The 17909-nt window shown below is 45.2% G+C and overlaps 1 protein-coding gene across 2 annotated transcripts in view; it reads right to left on the minus strand.

Annotated features, from left to right (window-relative positions):
- Positions 1 to 17909, minus strand: part of CACNA1S (calcium voltage-gated channel subunit alpha1 S) — a 592997-nt gene that overhangs the window by 262883 nt on the left and 312205 nt on the right. The window lies entirely within an intron of this gene.

Genomic DNA, 17909 nt, shown 5'->3' on the forward strand with positions numbered 1-17909 from the left:
GATGGTTACACTGACAAAAGCGTCATCAGCGCTCAACATCTTGGAGCAGTAGTCAAAGTTTTTAAGAACCTCAGAAATGTTATCGATCCACACACACTCGGCAGTTGCTATGTGTGCAACATACCACCAAAATCCTAGGAGCCTTCTGCACACACAACTGGGTCTCATCATTCTCTAGCTGTCCCAGATACTGAGCTATCAAGACTGACTCTCTATAACCATTTAGCCAACCCAAGTTTGGATTCTATATATCGGTCAATCCCCAATGAACCAGTTGAGACGTCGGTTGTCCCGTTTGGACCTCTCACTAGGAAATGATGACCCATCCTAGATATTGGGAATTATTTCAGTTAAGAAGTCAGGAGAGGAGATTTCAGTTTGGCCCAGAGGGGCAGTGGGAAATATGGGAGGGGGTGAGCTAAGGGTTCAAAACTAGCCACACACCTTTAGCAGTGTTATTGTTCTGCCACGGAAGCCACATCATGTCACGCGTGGAGACGGACCAGAAACTAAGAAAGTACCTGTGGACTCAAGTGTTTCCCTAGATTCACATGATAAAGACCGGTATGTAACCCGTACAGCTAACTGCAATCCCATACTTGTACACTACCTTTATATGTACTTCTGGCTGTAATATCTGTAGATTGCTCTGTATATATTTGTATTATCTACTGTGCCTTTTGGCAATCAAAACGTCATTTAATTTTGGGCTGCTCTTTTAAATTGAATCATGATTTCCCACGTCTGTGAGTCCGGGTAGTACTTATACGATACCATGGGTTGATTTCTGACCCGATATAAGCTTGTTAATGGACCAGGTTTATATCTAACGAGGAACTGGTGACAGCATACTGTTCTGGTGTTATTAGGGGATCCTGGCAGTGATGGACCGGAGGATTATATATATACTAGCTGAAGAGCCCGGCGTTGCCTGCGCATAGTAAATATCTGTGGTTAGTTATAGCACCTCACTTCTCTTATTTTCCCATCATGCCTCTCATTTTCCCCCTCACATCTCTCATTTTCTCCCTTACGCCTCTCATTTTCCCTCTCACTCCTCTCATTCCCCCTTAACACTTGTCATTTCGACCTCACATCTGTCATTTTCTGATCACTCCACTATTTTCCCTCACTCCTCTCATTTTGCACTCACACCTTTTCATTTTGACCTCACACCCCTAATTTTCACCTCACACCTCTCATTTTCCCCTCAGTATATACGTTTGTCATCTCCCTTATATATAGTATACACCTGTATGTCATCTCCCCTGTAAATAGTATATACCTGCTGTATGTCATCTCCTCCTGTATATTGTATATACCTATGTGTCATCTCCTCCTGTATATAGTATATACCTGTATGTCATCTCTTCTGTATATACTATATACCTGTATGTCATCTCCTCCTATATATAGTATATACCTGTATGTCATCTCCTGTATATAATATATACCTGTATGTCATCTCCCCTGTATATAGTATATACCTGCTGTATGTCATCTCCTTCTCTATATACCTATGTGTCATCTCCTCTTTTATATAGTATATACCTGTTTGTCATCTCCTTCTGTATGTAGTATATACCTGTGTATCATCTGCTCCTGTATATAGTATATACCTGTGTGTCATCTCCTCCTGTATATAGTATATACCTGTGTGTCATCTGCTCCTGTATATAGTATATATCTGTGTGTTATCTTCTCCTGTATATAGTATATGTTATGATCCGGTGACCTTGGAGCCGCATGGAACTTTCTCTGGAGTTGGTGTAACCTGTACTGACCGCAAATCCTGAACTTAACACCGCAACTAGAAGTAGCCGTGGGGTGTGCCTAACAAATCCTAGACACCTCGACACAGCCAGAGGACTAAATACCCCTATAGATGGAAATAGGAATTCTACCTTGCCTCAGAGCAGAACCCCAAAGGATAGGCAGCCCCCCACAAATATTGACTGTGAGTAGTAGAGGAAAAGACACACGCAGGCAGGAAACAGGATTTAGCAAAAGAGGCCACTCTAGCTAAAATAGGAAAGGATAGGACAGAATACTAAGCGGTCAGTATTAAAATCCTTCCAAAAATATCCACAGCAGAAAATACAAAAAATTCCACCATCTAACTAAAGATGTGGAGCGTATATCTGCAACTCCAGAGAATCCAACAAGACTGAGAAAACACTGACACAGTCTAAGCTGGACAAGAGAAAACAAAAGAATAGCACAGAATTATTAAGCACACAGCATGTGTGCCACAGAAACAAAAACCAGACACTTATCTTTGCTGAATAGGCAGGAAGGCAGGAGGAACCAGACAAAGATCCAAAACCTCCCAGAACCATGGACAACTGGCAAGGACTAATGAATCCTGCACACCTAAATACCCCAGTCAGAACTGCAATCAGCAGAAACACCTGACCAGGACTGCAACTCAGGGACAACTGCATTACCACCTACAACCACTGGAGGGAACCCAAAAGCAGAATTCACAACAAGTATATACGTGTGTCATCTCCCCTGTATATAGTATATACCTGTGTGTCATCTCCTCCTGTATATAGTATATACCTGTGTCATCTCCTGTATATAGTATATATCTGTGTGTCATCTCCCCTGTATATAGTATGTACCTGTATGTCATCTCCTCCTGTATATAGTATATACCTGTGTGTCATCTCCTCCTGTATATAGTATATACCTGTGTGTCATCTCCCCTGTATATAGTATGTACCTGTATGTCATCTCCCCTGCATATAGTATATACCAGTGTGTCATCTCCATAGTATATACCTGTGTGTCATCTCCCCTGTATATAGTATATATGTGTGTGTCATCTCCTCCTGTATATAGTATATACCTGTATGTCAGCTCCTCCTGTATATAGTATATAGCTGTGTGTCATCTCCCCTGTATATAGTATATATGTGTGTGTCATCTCCCCTGTATATAGTATATACCTGTGTGTCATCTCCTCCTGTATATAGTATATACCTGTGTGTCATCTCCTCCTGTATATAGTATATATCTGTGTGTCATCTCCTCCTGTATTAGACCTCGTTCACACGTTATTTGGTCAGTATTTTTACCTCAGTATTTGTAAGCTAAATTGGCAGCCTGATAAATCCCCAGCCAACAGGAAGCCCTCCCCCCTGGCAGTATATACTAGCTCACACATACACATAATTGACAGGTCATGTGACTGACAGCTGCCGTATTTCCTATATGGTTGCTCTTGTAGTTTGTCTGCTTCTTAATCAGATTTTAATTTTTGAAGGATAATACCAGACTTGTGTGTGTTTTAGGGCGAGTTTCATGTGTCAAGTTGTGTGTGTTGAGTTGCGTGTGGCGACATGCATGTAGTGACTTTTGTGAGATGAGTTTTGTGTGGCGACATGCGTGTAGCAATTTTTTGTGTCGAGGTGCATGTGACAGGTTAGTGTAGCAAGTTTTGCGCGTGGCGGGTTTTGAGCGGCGACTTTTGTGTTTCGACTTTTATGCGGCGAGGTTGGTGTATGTGTGGTGAAATGTGTGCTGAGGGTGATATGTGTTCAAGCATGTGGTAGTGTGTGGCGCATTTTGTGTGTGTGTTCATATCCCCATGTGTGGTGAGTATCCCATGTCGGGGCCCCACCTTAGCAACTGTACAGTATATACTCTTTGGTGCCATCGCTCTCACTCTTTAAGTCCCCCTTGTTCACATCTGTGTTATGAAAGGCAATTCAGTACCACAATGGACATAGCGGTCAGAGCACATACAGTGATCTGACAATAACCCAAAATCATAGAACGAGCTCTGAGACGTGGGAACTCTGCAGACCGCAATCCCTAATCCTCTCCAAACAACACTAGAGGCAGCCGTGGATTGCGCCTAACTCTGCCTATGCAACTCGGCACAGCCTGAGAAACTAACTAGCCTGAAGATAGAAAATAAGCCTACCTTGCCTCAGAGAAATACCCCAAAGGAAAAGGCAGCCTCCCACATATAATGACTGTGAGTTAAGATGAAAAGACAAACGTAGAGATGAAATAGATTCAGCAAAGTGAGGCCCGACTTTCTTAACAGAGCGAGGATAGAAAAGGTAACTTTGCGGTCTACACAAAACCCTAAAGAAAACCACGCAAAGGGGGCAAAAAGACCCTCCGTACCGAACTAACGGCACGGAGGTACACCCTATGCGTCCCAGAGCTTCCAGCAACAAAATAGACAAGCTGGACAGAAAAAATAGCAAACAAATAGCAAAGAAGAACTTAGCTATGCAGAGCAGCAGGCCACAGGAATGATCCAGGGAAAAGCAAGTCCAACACTGGAACATTGACAGGAAGCCAGGATCAAAGCATTAGGTGGAGTTAAGTAGAGAAGCACCTAACGACCTCACCAGATCACCTGAGGGAGGAAACTCAGAAGCCGCAGTACCACTTCCCTCCACCAACAGAAGCTCACAGAGAGAATCAGCCGAGTACCACTTGTGACCACAGGAGGGAGCTCTGCCACAGAATTCACAACAGTAGCCCCCCCTTGAGGAGGGGTCACCGAACCCTCACCAGAGCCCCCAGGCCGACCAGGATGAGCCACATGAAAGGCACGAACAAGATCGGGAGCATGGACATCAGAGGCAAAAACCCAGGAATTATCTTCCTGAGCATAACCCTTCCATTTAACCAGATACTGGAGTTTCCGTCTAGAAACACGAGAATCCAAAATCTTCTCCACAATATACTCCAATTCCCCCTCCACCAAAACCGGGGCAGGAGGATCAACAGATGGAACCATAGGTGCCACGTATCTCCGCAACAATGACCTATGGAATACGTTATGTATGGAAAAAGAATCTGGAAGGGTCAGACGAAAAGACACAGGATTAAGAACCTCAGAAATCCTATACGGACCAATGAAACGAGGTTTAAACTTAGGAGAGGAAACCTTCATAGGAATATGACGAGAAGATAACCAAACCAGATCCCCAACACGAAGTCGGGGACCCACACAGCGTCTGCGATTAGCGCAACGTTGAGCCTTCTCCTGGGACAAGGTCAAATTGTCCACTACATGAGTCCAAATCTGCTGCAACCTGTCCACCACAGTATCCACACCAGGACAGTCCGAAGACTCAACCTGTCCTGAAGAGAAACGAGGATGGAACCCAGAATTGCTGAAAAATGGCGAAACCAAGGTAGCCGAGCTGGCCCGATTATTAAGGGCGAACTCAGCCAAAGGCAAAAAGGACACCCAGTCATCCTGATCGGCAGAAACAAAGCATCTCAGATATGTTTCCAAGGTCTGATTGGTTCGTTCGGTCTGGCCATTAGTCTGAGGATGGAAAGCCGAGGAAAAAGACAAGTCAATGCCCATCCTACCACAAAAGGCTCACCAAAACCTTGAAACAAACTGGGAACCTCTGTCAGAAACGATATTCTCTGGAATGCCATGTAAACGAACCACATGCTGGAAGAACAATGGCACCAAATCAGAGGAGGAAGGCAATTTAGACAAGGGTACCAGATGGACCATATTAGAAAAGCGATCACAGACCACCCAAATGACTGACATCTTTTGAGAAACGGGAAGATCAGAAATAAAATCCATAGAGATATGTGTCCAAGGCCTCTTCGGGACCGGCAAGGGCAAAAGCAACCCACTGGCACGAGAACAGCAGGGCTTAGCCCGAGCACAAATCCCACAGGACTGCACAAAAGCACGCACATCCCGCGACAGAGACGGCCACCAAAAGGATCTAGCCACTAACTCTCTGGTACCAAAGATTCAGGATGACCAGCCAACACCGAACAATGAACCTCAGAGATAACTTTATTGGTCCACCTATCAGGGACATACAGTCTCTCCGCTGGACAACGATCAGGTTTATTAGCCTGAAATTTTTGCAGCACCCGCCGCAAATCAGGGGAGATGGCAGACACAATTACTCCTTCCTTGAGGATACCCGCCGGCTCAGACAAACCCGGAGAGTCGGGCACAAAACTCCTAGACAGAGCATCCGCCTTCACATTTTTAGAGCCCGGAAGGTACGAAATCACAAAGTCAAAACGGGCAAAAAACAGCGACCAACGAGCCTGTCTAGGATTCAACCGCTTAGCAGACTCAAGATAAGTCAAGTTCTTATGATCAGTCAATACCACCACGCGATGCTTAGCTCCTTCAAGCCAATGACGCCACTCCTCGAATGCCCACTTCATGGCCAGCAACTCTCGGTTGCCCACATCATAATTTCGCTCAGCAGGCGAAAACTTCCTGGAAAAAAAAGTGCATGGTTTCATCACTGAGCAATCAGAACCTCTCTGCGACAAAACAGCCCCTGCTCCAATCTCAGAAGCATCAACCTCGACCTGGAACGGAAGAGAAACATCTGGTTGACACAACACAGGGGCAGAAGAAAAACGACGCTTCAACTCCTGAAAAGCTTCCACAGCGGCAGAAGACCAATTGACCAAATCAGCACCCTTCTTGGTCAAATCGGTCAATGGTTTGGCAATACTAGAAAAATTGCAGATGAAGCGACGATAAAAATTAGCAATGCCCAGGAACTTTTGCAGACTTTTCAGAGATGTCTGCTGAGTCCAATCATGGATGGCTTGGACCTTAACAGGATCCATCTCGATAGTAGAAGGGGAAAAGATGAACCCCAAAAATGAAACCTTCTGCACACCAAAGAGACACTTTGATCCCTTCACAAACAAAGAATTAGCACGCAGGACCTGAAAAACTGTTCTGACCTGCTTCACATGAGACTCCCAATCATCCGAGAAGATCAAAATGTCATCCAAGTACACAATCAGGAATTTATCCAGGTACTCTCGGAAGATGTCATGCATAAAGGACTGAAACACTGATGGAGCATTGGCAAGTCCGAATGGCATCACTAGATACTCAAAATGACACTCGGGCGTATTAAATGCAGTTTTCCATTCATCTCCTCGCCTGATTCGCACCAGATTATACGCACCACGAAGATCTATCTTGGTGAACCAACTAGCCCCCTAAATCCGAGCAAACAAATCAGATAACAATGGCAAGGGGTACTGAAATTTAACCGTGATCTTATTTAGAAGGCGGTAATCTATACAAGGTCTCAGCGAACCATCCTTCTTGGCTACAAAAAAGAACCCTGCTCCTAATGGTGACGATGACGGGCGAATATGCCCCTTCTCCAGGGATTCCTTCACATAACTGCGCAAAGCGGCGTGCTCAGGCACGGATAAATTAAACAGTCGACCTTTTGGGAATTTACTACCAGGAATCAAATTGATAGCACAATCACAATCCCTATGCGGAGGTAGGGCATCTGACTTGGGCTCATCAAATACATCCCGGTAATCAGACAAGAACTCTGGAACCTCAGAAGGGGTGGATGACGAAATTGACAGAAATGGAACATCACCATGTACCCCCTGACAACCCCAGCTGGACACCGACATGGATTTCCAATCTAATACTGGATTATGGGTTTGTAGCCATGGCAACCCCAACACGACCACATCATGCAGATTATGCAACACCAGAAAGCGAATAACCTCCTGATGTGCAGGAGCCATGCACATGGTCAGCTGGGTCCAGTATTGAGGCTTATTCTTGGCCAAAGGCGTGGCATCAATTCCTCTCAATGGAATAGGACACTGCAAGGGCTCTAAGAGAAACCCACAACGCTTAGCAAACTCCAAGTCCATCAAATTCAGGGCAGTGCCTGAATCCACAAATGCCATGACAGAATACGATGACAAAGAACAGATCAAGGTAACGGACAGAAGAAATTTTGACTGTACCGTACCAATGGTGGCAGACCTAGCGAACCGCTTAGTGCGCTTAGGACAATCAGAGATAGCATGAGTGGAATCACCACAGTAGAAACACAGCCCATTCAGACGTCTGTGTTCTTGCCGTTCAAAGTCCTATCGCACTGCATAGGCTCAGGTTTAAGCTCAGGTAATACCGCCAAATGGTGCACAGATTTACGCTCACGCAAGCGTCGACCGATCTGAATGGCCAAAGACATAGACTCATTCAAACCAGCAGGCATAGGAAATCCCACCATGACATCCTTAAGGGCTTCAGAGAGACCCTTTCTGAACATAGCTGCCAGCGCAGATTCATTCCATTGAGTGAGCACGGACCACTTTCTAAATTTCTGACAATATACCTCTATCTCATCCTGACCCTGACAAAGAGCCAGCAAATTTTTCTCTGCCTGATCCACTGAATTAGGTTCATCGTACAGCAATCCGAGAGCCAGGAAAAACGCATCGATATTACTCAATGCAGGATCTCCTGGCGCAAGAGAAAATGCCCAGTCCTGAGGGTCGCCGCGCAAAAAAGAAATAACAATCAAAACCTGTTGAACTGGATCACCAGAGGAGCGAGGTTTCAAGGCCAGAAATAATTTACAATTATTTTTGAAACTCAGAAACTTAGTTCTATCTCCAAAAAACAAAACAGGAATAGGAATTCTTGGTTCCAACATAGCTTTCTGATCAATAGTGTCTTGAATCTTTTGTACTCTTGCCGAGAGCTGATCCACAAATGAAGACAGACTTCTAATGTCCATCGCTACACCTGTGTACTGAACCACCCAAATGTCTAGGGGAAAAAAAAGGCAAAACACAGTGCAAAGAAAAAAAAATGGTCTCAGAACTTCTTTTTTCCCTCTATTGAGAATCATTAGTACTTTTGGCTTCCTGCACTGTTATGAAAGGCAATTCAGTACCACAATGGACATAGCGGTCAGAGCACATACAGTGATCTGACAATAACCCAAAATCATAGAACGAGCTCTGAGACGTGGGAACTCTGCAGACCGCAATCCCTAATCCTCTGCAAACAACACTAGAGGCAGCCGTGGATTGCGCCTAATTCTGCCTATGCAACTCGGCACAGCCTGAGAAACTAACTAGCCTGAAGATAGAAAATAAGCCTACCTTGCCTCAAAGAAATACCCCAAAGGAAAAGGCAGCCCTCCACATATAATGACTGTGAGTTAAGATGAAAAGACAAACGTAGAGATGAAATAGATTCAGCAAAGTGAGGCCCGACTTTCTTAACAGAGCGAGGATAGAAAAGGTAACTTTGCGGTCTACACAAAACCCTAAAGAAAACCACGCAAAGGGGGCAAAAAGACCCTCCGTACCGAACTAACGGCACGGAGGTACACCCTTTGCGTCCCAGAGCTTCCAGCAAAAAATAAGACAAGCTGGACAGAAAAAATAGCAAACAAATAGCAAAGAAGAACTTAGCTATGCAGAGCAGCAGGCCACAGGAATGATCCAGGGAAAATCAAGTCCAACACTGGAACATTGACAGGAAGCCAGGATCAAAGCATTAGGTGGAGTTAAGTAGAGAAGCACCTAACGACCTCACCAGATCACCTGAGGGAGGAAACTCAGAAGCCGCAGTACCACTTCCCTCCACCAACAGAAGCTCACAGAGAGAATCAGCCGAAGTACCACTTGTGACCACAGGAGGGAGCTCTGCCACAGAATTCACAACACATCTGGCAGCTGTCAATTTGCCTCCAACACTTTTCCTTTCACTTTTTCCCCATTATGTGGATAGGGGCAAAATTGTTTGGTGGATTGAAACGCGTGGGGTTAAAATTTCGCCTCACAACATACCCTATGACGCTCTCAGGGTCCAGACGTGTGACTGTGCAAAATTTTGTGGCTGTAGCTGCGACGGTGCAGATGCCAATCCCGGACATACATACACACACACACACACATACACACACACATTCAGCTTAATATATTAGATTCCTGGCCTGGGACTGGTGATATATATACCGTCCTCACTGCAGAGATCCTCGATAACCAGTACGTAACATGGCAGCCTCTCTGGCAACTACTTATTTTAGGTGCACTTCCCTGACTGACCTGAGGGTAAGAGGGCACCAGAGAACTGTGACTGTGTAAGCTTCATCACAGATTGGTGTCGGCGGTGGGATATCTATATCCCTCCGGCTCTCGTTCGTCACACCTGGCGTTCCGCCCACCTACTGGGGTGCTTAGCTGCCATGTGCTTTTGCATGCTGGTAGTGCTCTGCTCAGGTTTGCAGTGTTCTTGCCTCTCCTTAGCGTGGTTTGGCAGATGATGCAGATTACAGTTCTTTTGTCTGAAGGAATTTCAGAAAAAAACTGCCATATAGGGGAACAACACACCCTTGGCCTGTTATCTAGCCTAGTGCGTGGGGGTGTAATGTAAGCCCGTAAGGGCAGGGTCCTCTCCCCTTTGTATCATTCTGTCATTGTTTGTGTACTGCAAGTGATACATGTAATTTGTATACAGCCCCTTCTCATGTACAGCACTATGGAATCAATGGTACTATATAAATAAATCATAATAATAATAACAGTTGACCGAGTTCTCCCTCTGGTCAAACCACTACCTCTTCTTGCCTGTTTTTGTGCTACGGAACAATCCATGTCTGCACTGCTGTGATCACTAGGCGTGCCACTGTGCCAGGTTGGATCAGTGGCCTCATCTTCGACCATGTCATCTTCCAATTCCTCCTTCTGAGTTGCGATTTGAAGCTGCCCTAATGGCAACTGTGGCGGTGGGTGCTCAAATGTTTGGACATCACTGCACTCCACCTCCTCATGACCCTCTTTAATGGTGCACGTTGAGAGGCCTGACAAATTACAAGGGAACGTAAAAAGTTCCTCAGAGTGGCCAGCTTGGTGTCATATGCCTCCTGGGACTCTGGATGGTGGGAGGAAAGAGGACCAGGTTGAGTATGCTCAAGTGGAATGGGAATAGCATAGGGAAGATGCTTGGATGCATCTTTGACTCCTAGGCTGCTGCTGGTAAAAATGCGATCAGATTATTAAGCAACTTTTACGGACTGACAATAAAACATACAAAACCAAAGATAAAATGGATTATGCATAATGACTTCTATATAAGGAAAAATTAAAAGGAGAAAAAGTCTCCTCCACCTCTTAACCCCTTCATGACCAAAGGTATTTTCTTTTTTGCGTTTATGTTTTTCGCTCCCCTTCTTCAAAGAACCATAACTTTTTTATTTTTTCGGTAATATGGCCATGCCGGGCTTGTTTTTTGAGGGATGAGTTGTACTTTTGAACAACACTGTTGGTTTTAACATATCCAACACCATATTCCAACACCATTGGAAAACAGGGAAAAAAATTGAAGTGCGGTGAAATTGTAATTCACAATCATTTTTTGTTCACTAAATTCTAAAAATGACCTGCCATTATGATTCTCCACGGAGCAGGCTGTGACAGGGGATATCTGCTCTCCAATCCTCACCTCCAGTGTGCGGCTCAGTGCAGGACTGATGGCAGCGGGAGAGGCTGCAGCGCCCACTGCAGCACATTGTCAGCGAGGAGCAGTCACCTTCAATGTGACAGTGCAGCCAGATAGCAGGGCTCATCGGCTCCACTTGTTTGGAGTGAAGCAAACCAGGAAGTATCTGCTGACACAGGAATTGAGCCAGGAGAAGAGGAAGGGGCATCGTGAGGTGAACTCTTACCTGAGTGCGACATATCATGTCTTTCTAGGTGCCATGGCACGGGAGAATGGAGAAAATAGCATCTCTTGGAAAAAGCAAGTGGAGGACATAAAGAAGATTTTTTAATTCTAGAAGGTTCTTGGCTTGTAAGTACCGAATTAGGTGGTAGATGGTGTGCATGAGGCAATGATGTACATGGAGTACATGAGGGCAAGGATGGAGTACACAAGGGCAGAGATGGAGTACACGAGGGCAGGGATGTGGTGGATGAAGTACACGAGGGCAGGGATGGAGTACACAAGGACAGGGATGTGGTGGATGGAGTACACAAGGGCAGGGATGTGGTACATGAGGGCAGGGATGGAGTATATGAGGGCAGGGATGGAGTACACGAGGGGAGGGATGTGGTGGATGGAGTACACTAGGGCAGGGATGGAATACACGAGGGCAGGGATGTGGCGGATGGAGTACACGAGGGCAGGGATGGAGTACACGAGGGCAGGGATAGAGTACACGAGGGCAGGGATGTGATGGATGGAGTACATGAGGGCAGGGATGGAGTGCATGAGGGCAGGGATGTGGTACACGATGGCAGAGATGGAGTAACCGAGGGCAGGGATGTGGTGGATGAAGTACACGAGGGCAGAGATGGAGTACACGAGGGCTGGTATGTGATGGATGGAGTACACGAAGGCAGGGATGGAGTATATGAGGGCAGGTTTGGAGTACAGGCGGGCAGGGATGGAGTACAGGAGGGTAGGGATGGAGTACATGAGGACAGGGATGGAATACATGAGGGCAGAGATGGAGTACACAAGGGCAGGGATGTGATGGATGGAGTACATGAGGGCAGGGATGGAGTGCATGAGGGCAGGTTTGGAGTACAGGAGGGCAGGGATGGAGTACTTGAGGGTAGGGATGGAGTACATGAGGACAGGGATGGAATACATGAGGGCAGAGATGGAGTACACAAGGGCAGGGATGTAATACATGAGGGCAGGGAGGGAGTACATGAGGGCGTTGATGGAAAACACGAGGGCAGGGATGTGGTGGATGGAGTACCCAAGGGCAGGGATGGAGTACAGAGGGCAGGGATGTGGTACATGGAGTACTTGGGGAAGTAATGTGGTGCATGGAAAAAATGAGGGCAGTGATTTTGTACATGGCATACATGTGATCAGTGATGTGGTACATGGAGTACATGGGGTAGTGATGTGGTACATGAGGTACATGAAGTCGGTGATGTGGTACATGGAGTACATGGGGAAGTAATGTGGCACATGAAGTACATGAGGGCAATGATGTGGTACATGGGGTACATGTGGTCAGTGATGTGGCACATGGAGTACATGGGGAAGTGGTACATGGAATACATGAAGGCAGTGATATGGTACATGGGATTTGTGAGGCTAGTGATGCAATACATTGATTATATGATGGTTGGGATGCAGTACATGGAGAATATAAAGACATGAAGCGAGGAAGCACTATGGCCTCTACAGGACATAAAATGTGGGGACATAATTGCATGTATAGGACATGAAATGAGGGAGAACAGTTGTGCAGTACCTCAGGTGAGGGAGATCAGTAAGTCAGTAGTGTGGTACCTCTGGTGAGGGAGGTCAATAGTGTGGTCCTTAGGTGAGGGAGGTCAGTTTTGTGGTACCTCAGGTGAGGGAGGTCAGTAATGTGGTACCTCTTGGTGTGGAAGGTCAGTTGTGTGGTACCTCTGGTAAGTGCTTAAAAGTGCCTAGGGCAGCATAAACTCTACATATGGCCCTGATAATGCCCATTCACTGTATAGTACCACCCACACAGTATACTGACCCCTTAGTAGCCCCCAAACTTTTTGATGGCTCCAAGACTGTATGATGAATCCCTCACTGTAATCTCCACACTGTATGATAGCCCCTAGATAGCCTCCATATACAGTAGTATAATGCACCAGATAGTTCTCAATATAGTATAATGCACTCCCCATAAGCCTAGTCTACAGTATATTGTATAATGCACCCACATAAGCATACTCTATAGCATAAGGCAGCCCCCATATGCCGATTCTATAGCACAAGGCAGCACCCCATAGGCAGACCCTGTAGTATAAGGCAGCCCCCTATAGGCAGACTGTGTAGTATAAGGGAGACCCCCATAGGCAGACCCCATAGTATAAGGCAGCACCCCATAGGCAGACCCTGTAGTATAAGGTGGCCCCCATAGGCAGACTCTGTAGTATAAGAAAGCCCTCCATAGGCAGACTCTGTAGCATAAGGAAGGCCCCTCCTAGGCAGACTCTGTAGTGTAAGGAAGCCCCCATAGGCAGACTCTGTAGTATAAGGAAGCCCCCATAGGCAGACTCTGTAGTATAAGGTAGCCCCCCATAGACAGACTCTAGTTTAAGGAAGGCCCCACCATAGGCAGACTGTGTAGTATAAGGCAGCCCCCATAGGCAGACTCTGTAGTATAAGGCAGCCCCCATAGGCAGACTTTGTAGTATAAGGCAGCCCCCATACAATTAAATAAATACTCACCTCTCTTCTCCTCCTTTCTCCGCTGCTCTGATCTCCCACTGTGGGCGCAGTGACGTTATCGCGCCCCCTGTCAGTGTCAGCATCAGCATCAGTGTCAGCATCGGTGATGTCAGACACTGACAGGTGGATGATGGGAGAAAGAGCGTAACGCTCCCTCTCATGAGTGCGGTCAGCTGTATCGGCATGACCTTGCGATGATGGACGGGGGTCCACTGTGGATGGGTGGGGTCCCCCCGCCTGTTCAGGGGCCCCCTAGCGGCCGGGCAGCAGAGCAGGGAGAGCGATTGATCGATCGATTCTCCCTGCTCTGCTGCAGAATGTAACTGTATCGGCATGCTGTGCACATGTCGATACAGTTACAGTAGTGTAGCTCTGGGTGGGCCCCCTCAGAGTGCAGGGCCTGGGACAATGGCCCCCTCTGCTTTCCCGGTAGCTACGCTACTGGCTTAGGGTTATTGTCTTGTTGGAAGGTGAACCTTCGGCCAAGTTTGAGGTCCAGAGTACTCTGGAAGAGGTTTTCATCCAGGATATCTCTGTACTTGTCCGCATTCATGTTTCCTGCAATGATAACCAGCCGTCCTGTCCCTGAAGTTGAAAAACACCCCATAGCATGATGCTGCCACCACCATGTTTCACTGTAGATCTGAAATTGTATCTGGTTTATTTGACAGAACCAGATACAATTCCACCATTGTATTGGGCAGGTGATGAGCAGTGCCTGATTTTCTCCACACATACCGCTTAGAATTATTGCCAAAAAGGTCTATCTTCATTTCATCAGACCAGAGAATCTTATTTCTCATAGTCTGGGAGTCCTTCACGTGTTTTTTTTTTTTTAACAAACTCTATGCAGGCTTTCATATTTCTTGCACTGGGGAGAGGCTTCCGTCAGGCCACTCCGCCATAAAGCTCCGACTGGTGGAGGGCTGCAGTGATAGTTGACTTTGTGGAACTTTCTGCCATCTCCCTACTCCATTTCTGGAGCTCAGCCACAGTGATCTTGGGGTTCTTCTTTACCTCTCTCACCAAGGCTCTTCTCCCACGATTGCTCAGTTTGGCTGGACAGCCAGGTCTAGGAAGACTTCTGGTGGTCCCAAACTTCTTCCATTCAAGGATTATGGAGGCCACTGTGCGTTTATGGAACCTTGAGTACTGCAGAAATTCTGTTGTAACCTTGTCTAGATCTGTGCCTTGCCACAATTCTGTCCCTGAGCTACTTGGCCAGTTCCTTTGACCTCATGACTCTCATTTGGTCTGACATGCACTGTGAGCGGTGAGGTCTTATATAGACAGGTGTGTGCCTTTCCAAATCAAGTCCTATCAGTTTAATTAAACACAGCTGAACTCCAATAAAGGAGTAGAACCATCTCAAGGAGGATCACAAGGAAATGGACAGTATGTGACTTAAATATGAGTGTCTGAGCAAAGGGTCTGAATACTTATGTGATATTTCAGTTTTTCTTTTTTATAAAATTTTCAAAAATTTCAACATTTCTGTTTTTTCATTCAAGATGGGCTGCAGAGTGTACATTAATGTGAAAAAATGAACTTACCAAATGGCTGCAATGAAAGAAAGAGTGAAACCTTTAAAGGGGTCTAAATACTTTCCGTACCCACTGTGTGTATATACACTACATACTTCTATGTTCTGTTGTAAATAAAATATGGCTATAAGAGATTTCTACATCATTGCATTTGTGTATTTTTTACACTTTACATAGCATCCCAACTTTTTTTTAAAATTGAGGTTGTATATTGATTTCTCTTAAAAAAAAAACCCTGGGAAGCCCTTTTATATTTGTAAACAACCAGAGTTACAACTTCCCAAGTCGCACGTCTTTCCCATGTATTTTTAGCTACTAAACAAGTGATCGCTAAAGCATAGAAGAAACTCCTTGTCCCTTTCCAAGTGAAATTCAGACTGGGTGGATTTTCAATCAATGAAAAGATAATCAGTATTCTTAGAGATACCCTCGACACATTCACCATGATCTGGTCGATACGAGTAACATAATTCTCATGCATAATTTACAGCTGAGGCCTTGGTTTACCCCTGCCCCGCCCCCCCCCTCTTCATTTGCGCTAATCAACCCACTCTTGCTTGTTCCTAGTTTTCTCTTTTCCCTTGTATTCTTTTCCCCGTTACTTGTCATGAGTCATTCTCATTAGACCTCATTGATATCCAATGATTGTAATTTTACTATATCATTTACTTCTATGTTCAAAACCAAAGCAAATTTTGTTAAAGCAAAATGATGGTGAAACATGTTCAATAAAAGCATAAAAATAGTCACTGTATTTCTCTCTTTTCCTTACACACTAAATGTTCAGTATTAGATTTCATCCTATCTCTATGCGTAAACTGTGAGCTTGTCAGCCTTTCAGTGTCCAGATTCACTAGAAAATGGCTGTCCCCTCCTACTGAATTGTGATGTGATTTCTGCAAGGCATTATTGAGAAGCCTGCTCAGCCATGCCCAAGGTTATGTGTCATTTTCAGGCTGTTTCAATGTACTGCAATGTGCAAAATGGTGATGAACATTTTAGGCAATTTGTGAAAAGCAAATCGTACATTGTTCAAATTATTTGGATTTAGCAAATTCTTAAAAGCTGAACACAAATTAGATTGCCATCGAATCGGTTCGTTCATCTCTACTAATATATGGAATTCATATCCAGCATGCAATACCATCAGTGATGGCTTTAATCAGACACATCTATTCTGCAGCCACTAGAAGGATACAACCAATCTCATTAAGAACTATGTCAGGCCATGTGCACACGTACAGTATTTTTCACGTTTTTCGCTAAAAAACCGTGATAAAAACGCGAAAAAACGCAAAAAAAACGCTTACATATGCCTCCTATTATTTACAATGTATTCCGCATTTCTTGTGCAAATGTTGCATTTTTTTCCGCGAAAAAATCGCATCGCGGAAAAAAAAGCAACATGTTCATTAAATTTGCAGAATTGCGGTGACTCCGCACACCTAGGAATGCATTGATCTGCATACTTTCCACATGGGGCTGTGCACACCATGCGGGAAGTAAGCAGATTATATGCGGTTGGTACCCAGGGTGGAGGAGAGGAGACTCTCCTCCACGGACTGGGCACCATATAATTGGTAAAAAAAAAAAAGAATTAAAATAAAAAATAGTGATATACTCACCTTCGATGTCTTCCCGCCTCTCAGCGGTGCACGTTGCCGGTTCCGTTCCTATAGATGCTCTGTGTGAAGGACCTGCAATGACGTTGCGGTCCTGTGATTGGTCGCGCGACCGCTCATGTGACCGCTCACATGACCGCTCACGTGACCGCGACGTCATCGAAGGTCCTGCGTGCACCATCTATAGGAACGGACACCGCTGAGGACATCGTGAGTATAACCATTTTTTTTATTTTTTTTATTATTTTTAACATGATATCCTTTACTATTGATGCTGCTTAGGCAGCATCTATAGTAAAAAGTTGGTCACACTTGTCAAACACTATGTTTGACAAGTGTGACCAACCTGTCAGTCAGTTTTCCAAGCGATGCTACAAATCGCTTGGAAAACTTTAGCATTCTGCAAGCTAATTACGCTTGCAAAATGCTAAGAAAACCGCAAAAAAAAACAGGAAAAAAACGCAAAAAAAAATGCGGATTTCTTGCAGAAAATTTCCGGTTTTCTTCAGGAAATTTCTGCAAGAAATCCTGACGTGTGCACATACCCTCAAACTTAAAGAGGAACATTGGATGCGCGGATATGGTCTCAATAGAGCCCTAATCTCAGCATCATCATGTCTGTCTTTGATCACATAAAGAGATAGAAGGATTTCCACAACCCTACATCCACATAAGATCTGTGGTCAGTAATCCAAGATGTTTGGAACAACTTCCCTGCTGAGTTCTTTTAAAAACTGTGTGCAA

This window comes from Ranitomeya imitator, chromosome 1 (genome assembly GCF_032444005.1).
Source record: "Ranitomeya imitator isolate aRanImi1 chromosome 1, aRanImi1.pri, whole genome shotgun sequence".
NCBI lineage: Eukaryota > Metazoa > Chordata > Amphibia > Anura > Dendrobatidae > Ranitomeya > Ranitomeya imitator.